This window comes from Corvus moneduloides, chromosome 3 (genome assembly GCF_009650955.1).
Source record: "Corvus moneduloides isolate bCorMon1 chromosome 3, bCorMon1.pri, whole genome shotgun sequence".
NCBI classification, from domain to species: domain Eukaryota; kingdom Metazoa; phylum Chordata; class Aves; order Passeriformes; family Corvidae; genus Corvus; species Corvus moneduloides.
In genome coordinates, this window is record NC_045478.1 from 12,024,909 (window position 1) to 12,032,704 (window position 7,796).

Sequence of the window (7,796 nt, forward strand, 5' to 3'; positions counted from 1 at the left end):
GCTCATGACATCTTAAGTCATGAGCTAAGAGGAACCTGAGCTGTAGGACTCTTTCTAATGCAGCTGAAGTCACCCAGGCGTTCCACCTGCCCATAGATGGCTTTCAGTCACCAAACAGAAAGCTTTGGTTGAGTCAATGAGTTTAATGTTTTGATTTTGTTACAGTTTTAATCTTGATGTATCTGACATTTTTTTCTGTAATAAGCAGCCAGTTCCCAGTTCTTGGTTAAAGAAGCTCATTTGCAAGTCCCTGTGTACATGCATACAGTGGGTGTTTGCATGTCTGCGTGTGTAGTTTTTATAAAATTTAAGTTTTTCAACAAAGTTTTAAAATATTTTTACATTTCCTATTTAAATAGTTGTTTATAATTTGAAATTTTCTCAGAAACTAATGAATGTTGCCTTTTCAGGGATTTGTTTATTTTAGATGTGACTTCTGTCACTTCCAATGTGAATGGCAAGTTAGTTACAAGTGAAAATGAAACAAGGTTATGCAAAAGTAAAATTTTAAATTTTGCTCTAAACCTAAATATAGTGTATTTTCTATAGTTCCTAATTCTAAAAGGCATGATTTGCCTTTGAAACAGGATTCAGCAAAGGCAGTAAGAAAGTCTTGGATGTGACTGCTTCCTTCCATTTTTGATAGCAGGTAACTGGCATTTTAAAATTAGAGATGTCATCCCGTGTATCTTTTAGTCAGACTACAAAACCATTTCTTCTTTCTCAACTTCTAGGCTGCTCCTTAACTTCAAAAGAAGTAATATTATTCCATACTGCTTGAGAAAGTGTAAATAAAACCAGTGTTCCTGTACAGATGGAGAAGACAGGATTGGTGCCAGAGCTGATGTGGCATGTGGCAGATGCTGGGCGGGGATGCCCTGCTGAGAACCCTCACCAGCCTCAGGATCTCGCTGTGCTAAGCGTGAGCAGCTCCCATGTGCTGTTCAGTGCTTGAGTGAAAGTGACACTAATGATAATTTCAGATGCAGCCACAGTTACTTTTAATTCTGAATTTCAGCAGGAAGAAAGGGAAAGCAATATAATTTGGTTTTTAATATTTGTATTAGTTCTGAAATGTGGTCATTATATTATTGTCTGAACTAGTTTGGGTTTTGCTTGAGCTGTAAGAGTAGAAGAGAAGGTCACCCACTGGTAAAGGAGCTGGAGCCCATGCAGAAATCCAGGCTGACTGTGCAGAGGGAATTGGTGCTGTTGGGCTGATCTCAACTGGTGTGAGGGCTCTGTGGCCTTTACTTAGGTGGGAAGGTAGACTATGGAAACAGCCAGGGAACTGGTGCACCTCATTTGTGAGAAAAGGCTGAGGGAGCTGGGCCTGTTTAGCCTGGAGAGGAGAAAACCTGAGTGTAGGCTCCATCAATGTGTGTAGAAGGAGGGGTGTCAAGAGGGTGGACCCGGCTCTGCTCGGTGGTGCCCAGCAGTAGCTCAAGAGGCAATGGCAGAAACTGATGCCCAGGAAGTTCCCCTGAACATGAGGAAGAACTTCCTTGTACGGGTGCTCGAGCAGTGGAGCAGATCGCCCGGAGGGGCTGCGGATTGCCCGGAGGGGCTGTGGATTGCCCGGAGAGACTGTGGGTTGCCCGGAGGGGCTGTGGATTGCCCGGAGGGGCTGCGGATTGCCCGGAGGGGCTGCGGATTGCTCGGGGAGCCTGTGGGTTGCCCGGAGGGGCTGTGGATTGCCCGGAGAGACTGTGGGTTGCCCGGAGGGGCTGCGGATTGCTCGGGGAGCCTGTGGGTTGCCCGGAGGGGCTGTGGATTGCCCGGAGGGGCTGTGGATTGCCCGGAGAGACTGTGGGTTGCCCGGAGGGGCTGCGGATTGCCCGGAGAGACTGTGGGTTGCCCGGAGGGGCTGTGGATTGCTCGGGGAGCCTGTGGGTTGCCCGGAGGGGCTGCGGATTGCTCGGGGAGCCTGTGGGTTGCCCGGAGGGGCTGCGGATTGCTCGGGGAGCCTGTGGGTTGCCCGGAGGGGCTGTGGGTTGCCCGGAGAGACTGTGGGTTGCCCGGAGGGGCTGTGGGTTGATCTCCCCCGCTGGAGCTGAAGCCCGGGGCGCTGCGGTGGCGGCCGTGCGGCAGCAGGGGGTGCTCCCGCGCCGCCCCGTCCCGCGCTCCCCGATCGGGCGCGCTCCGCTTTCCCTGGCTCATGGATAATGGATAATGAGCCTCTGCAGGCTCGTGCATCCCCCAGGACAGGGAACAAACTGGCATAAGTGGGCCTTGGACCGGCCGCCATCCGCACTGGTCAGTCAGCAAAAAATACATACATACAGGAAAGTGAGAGTAGGGTATAGAGTCACTACGGTGCATCAATTTTACTGTCTTAATAAAAAGTTATTGTGCAAATTTCATTACTATACTAGGAATAGCTTCCAGGAGTGATTAGAATTAATTACTGCAGAGCTTGCCAGGGTCAGTACATGCTTTCAATTTTCATTTACACTTACAAGAAATCTAAGTTTTAATTAAAAGGATGGTTTTAATTCTGCACCATCCATAGCAGTCCTTCCCTGTTTGTCATTTTAGGCAAATAGTAGACTTGTTAATATACCCCAAAAAAGTTGCAGTGGTTTTAGCAGCTCATGTTGAGGCGAAAAGCTTGTTTGCCAATCAATGTAAGTAAAACATATTATTTGAAAATAGATTTACTAGGGAACGTGCTTCTTAAAGTATTAGGCACAATGCAAAATTAAGAATCTCTTTGTGTTTGCATCATTAAGAGGGGTAATGTGCTTGCCTATTAACACAATTTTCAAGGCAGGCTCTTTTGCAGAAAAATGTCATGCACCCTTTCTGCCCTGTATGTCTTAATGAATTGAGTCTTTAATTTGAAAGTATGTGCACTAACAAAATGCTGTCAGAAGGATTAAAAAAATTACACTGAGGTAATTAAGAAAAAAGGAAGAGTTTTGTTGAAATTTATACTTTTCAGTAATTCCTGCATACTTAAAGGTTAGACTAATGTTTTGGAGAAAACCTCTTATTGTTCAATATTCAGTCTCCTCATCCCTTAACTTGACTGTGAGAGCAGTCATTGAAAAATTCCAGAGTTTAGCAACTTTCTAACCTGCCTTATGTTTAATTTATAGTCCAGTATAATGATTAAATATTTTCTTCTCAGTCTTTCTGCTTACCAGTCTATCTGCATTTTTGGGATTGATTTGCTTTTTTCCTTGAGTTGAATAATTTACATTTGTATTTATGGAATGTCTTCTGGATAGTATCTCCAGCTTATTAAAGTATTTTGAATTATGACCCTATTTTCCAAAATATTTTAATTCCCTTCTAGCCTAGTGCGTATTTTAAAAGGGTATTTTCTTCTTCTTTGCCTGTTAGTAATTAAAAGTATTGAACAAAACCAGATCTATACAACCGTTACTGTTTAAAAATACTGTTGTCTTTTTTTTGGCCAGTAAACTTCTGACAGCTGCTTTTTCAGGTTTTCAGTGTTCTAGCAAATTTATGGTAGTAAATAACATTTTCTCGTTCCTCATCTCTAGTGCTTTGTCAAAGCTCCCTCTATTTCTTCAATTCTGCCCTATGCTTATACAGGTATATTGATTTCTGAGCCTCTGTTTTATCTTTCTTGTCCATCAGAATAACCTGTTGTGTATTGTCTTAACTGCTGAGCTTTCTGCACTCCCTTATCCCTTAAATCAACTTGCCAAGAGACCTGTCCTTCCAGGTACCTGAGATTACTGAAACTGCTTTTGTAAAATCAGTTTAATTTGCTGTTTTCTCCTTGTTTAGTAACCTCCTCTCTTTTTAATTTCTCTTGTATTTTCATCCTTATATTCAGTTATTTCTCTCCATAACTACCATAAAAGTAAAAAATAGCCTCTAGAAATGGCATTACTTACTCCAGAAGCCTGTGCAGATACATGGTTAATTAATCCTCCTGAAGCTTCTTGCCCCATTCTGTCACTCATACACCTCCATACTTCAGCAGAGCCTTCTTAAACACTTTCCTAGGTTAGGTGGTCTCTCAGGTTGCTGTTTTGGGATGTTACCTGTTGTTTCTTTTTTTCCGTTTCCCAGACACACATAGAAGTTTTACTTTTTTTCTGAAATCTTGAATACATTTTTAAAATATACATTATCCTCCAGTTTATTTACAGTGGTTTTTGGGTTTTTTTTCCTAATGGAACTCTTGCTATTTCCATCAGCAGCCTTGCAACAGCCTTGTAATAGGTCAGCAAGTTTTCTTATTTTTGTAATGAGATATTAAATAAGACCACTATGACACAAATGGAAATATTTTAAACTAAAAGCAGCAAATCCCTAGAAAGATCCACATTTCATCTTTAATTCCTCAAATCTTGAGCTATTGGTAAATATTGTCAGCCATATCTGTCTTACTTCCACTAATGTCAATATCTTTGATTGAATTAATTGTCTGTTTAGTATTTTAAGATGTTCTTTCACTTCTCTCCCCTTTCCTAGGAAACAATACTTGTAAAGACTGTTTCAGATCCATATCTTACAGACTCTTACCCTCCAAACCATAAATACAAAATGGCAAAATGCATTATATCTTACATACTGACACATTCAGAACAGATTGCTAGGAAATACACACTAAGAAATCCAGCCCCTGTGGGATTTATGTTTGACTTACTGAGATTAGGTGTACTGTTTTGGCATTTATGTATTAAAATGAGAAGTAGAATAGAAAGAGAAGAAAGCTAGCATGCAAAGACTTAACTCCTGTTATCAACTGGCACAATAAGTAACTGGAAAATAAAATCACTCTGAGGAAAGTTTTTACCATAGTTGTCCAGAGAACTAGAGTATGATGGTTTTCATCTTGCTTCTCAGACACATGCATTGGATTTTTTGTGAGTATAATAAAAATGCTCTGTGTGGCATAGTCATAAGGCTGAATAATTGAATAATCAGCAGTCATTTACAGGCAGAAAGGACCAGGAACATTTTTTTTCTTTTTCTGAATTTCTATCCAAGAGTCATGTTTCTGATTCTATGTCTAAGAACTTACCTGATGTCGCATACATTTTTCACTCATTATACTCACAAGTGTTGAAACCAGGTAACTTCTCAAATGTTCAAATCATTAGATTGCCAAAACTGAGTGTGTTCTAAGATGGCTTATATCCTTTCTCACTATGAATTTGGTGAGAGATGATGAGGACAAGAAAACTTTGAAGAGGAAGATGATGGTGTGGCTCTCTTGCAAGAGGTTGGAGGAACTAGGTCAAACTCCACTTGGAACAAAATACAGTGGTTTTATTTTGAAAGAAGAAACACTCAAACTAGCCAAACCTGACATGTATCTTTTAAAAGTGTCTCCCTGCTGTGAAAATTGATGAGAGGCTCCATTTATTGTGTACAGAGTAATTATGTCTTTGGTTTGTGTAACGCATCTGTGCAGGCAATGCCATATTCAGACTAGCTTACTGTAGTTACTCTACACTCAGGCAGAAGGATCAAAGTGCAACAGTGCTTTTTTAAAGTCAAATATAATTTTACTCTAATTACTTAATTGGATTCCATTCTACATTTTTGTTGGTGGTTTTTTGTTTGTCTGGTTTGTGTTCTGTTTTGTTTTTTATTATGACCTATGAATCAAAATCCAGATATTTTGGTTGTGCCTGGTTTTTGTTCTTTCATGACGGCTGCTCTGACATTATATACTTTAAAAATATACAGGAGTTCAAAGTAAATTCAGGTGTGGGAGTTGGCATATAGAAAAATCCCCCCGTTGGATACCTTTTAGGTTCATCTAAGGTAATTTTTTCTTTTACCTTTTAATTTTAGAGAGACTGCAAGCCAAGCTCTGTAATCCTTGGGGCTACAGGTACTAATGTTGGCCAACTCTTTAAACATTTTATGATTAGTGAAAAACATATTTGTCATTACAAAGCATTTATTAATTCCATGTAACTTGCATCACTTTTTTTGTAGGTTTTAATTGTCAATTAAAACCTACAATCTGCATATCAGCAGCAAAAGCTCTTAGCTGGAAGTGTACCTTAGCTAGGAATTTTAATAAAATGGTTGTTCAAAGAGGGAATGATTCTTTTATCTTGAGTTACTTTCACCTTGAGCGACTTTATTCTCTTATTCCACTCCTCAGTTCTTTATAGCTATTTTCTGGCTTTGAGTTTTGTTGGAGTTTCTTTTTGTCTGTTTATACTTCACCTGCCTATGGAATGTGTGGCACTGATTTTCCTTTGCTTGCGTATAGGTTGCCACTTGGTGGACTTTATGTATGTTATTTATGTTATGAAAACCTTATAAATACAGTGTTTAGAGGCCAGCATTGGGGATAATTTCTTTTTTCTGGAAAATGAATATAGCTTGCTTTCTGAAAAGAATTTGGTTATGTTTTTCTCTTACCTCTGCCTTTCTAGAGAATACTTTACATACTTCATTACCAAATATCTTTGGGGGTTTTGCACAATTAGCACCTCAAACACAAATGTATGACTAATTTTATTTTTTTTCTTAGTATAACAATACATTTTTTAACTTATTTCTAGAATGAAGTCCATAGAGGAATAATACCATTTTTAAAAACTAACTGTATTTGCACAACTGAGACTATTAAAGTATCAGTTGTTATATTTTTCTTCATCGATGCAACTGCAGTTTATAAGATTTAAACACTTAGCAGTAAAACAACTGAAGATAATAATACCATATCCATGCAAATATCCTCATTTATAAGAAAATTGAAGTGATTATTAAAAAGAAACCTACTGTGGAATTTGATGGGAAGAAGTAATAGAAACAGAGAATCGTTTAGGTTGGACAAGACCTCCAAGTTCATTGAGTCCAGCTGTTGACCTGATCCTGCCAAATCCACCATGTCCCTAAGCATGACATCTATGAGTCTTTTAAATACCTCCAGAGATGGTGACTCTTCCACTTCCTGGGTCAGCTTGTGCAAGTGTTTGACAGCCCTCTCAGAGAACAAATGTTTCCTAATATCCAATCTAAACCTCCCTGGTGCAACTTGTGGCCATTTCCTCTTGTCTTACTTCTCTGCCCTGGTCCCGCTGGCCACGCTATTGCTGATACAGGCCAGGTGCCATTGGCCTTGTTGGCCACCTGGGCACACCTGGCTCATGTTCAGCCACAGTTGACCAACACCTCCAGATCCTTTTGCTCTTGGTCACTTTCCAGCCACTCTTCCCCAGCCTTTAGCACTGCAGAGGTTGTTGTGAGCCAAGGGCAGGACCTGGCACTTGGCCTTGTGCAACCTCCTACAAGTGGCCTTGGCCCATCAATGCAGCCTGTCCAGATCCCTCTGCAGACCTTTCCTGCTCTCCAGCAGATCAACACTCCCACTCAACCTGGTGTCATCTGACACTGAACTGAATGAGAGTGCAATCGATCACAGAATCATTTAGGTTGGAAAAGAGCTCCAAGGTTATTGAGTCCAACCTTTGGCTGAACACCATCAGGCCGACTAGAGCATGGCACTAAGTGCCATCTCCAGTTTGTTGAACACTGCCAGGGGTGGTGACTCCACCACCTCCTGGGCCAGTCTGTTCCTATGTTTAACCACTTTTTCCATGAAGAAATCCTTCCTGGTGTCCAACCTGAGCCTTCACTGGTGCAATTGGAGGCCATATCCTCTCGTCCTGTCGCCAGTTGCCTGGGGAAAGAGACCAACCCCCGTCTGGCTACAACCTCTTTTCAGGCGGCTGTAGAGCGTGATAAGGTCTCCCCTGAGCCTCCTTTTCTCCAGGCTGATCACCTCCAGCTCCCTCAGCTGCTCCTCATCAGACTTGTGCCCCAGACCCTTCACCAGCTTTATT

At 41.1% G+C, this 7,796-nt stretch overlaps 1 long non-coding RNA gene across 3 annotated transcripts in view; it reads left to right on the forward strand.

Moving 5' to 3' along the window:
• The window catches only part of LOC116441803, a 31,902-nt gene extending 24,144 nt beyond the window's left edge, over positions 1–7,758 (forward strand). For 2 of the 3 annotated variants that reach the window (XR_004239243.1, XR_004239244.1), the window contains exons 5-6: positions 588–649; positions 735–7,758. This is a non-coding gene — a long non-coding RNA (uncharacterized LOC116441803). Of the gene's footprint in view, positions 1–587 lie in introns of all 3 variants that reach the window. The other variant, XR_004239242.1, reaches the window with a different exon arrangement.
• Positions 7,759–7,796: the final 38 nt, after the last annotated feature.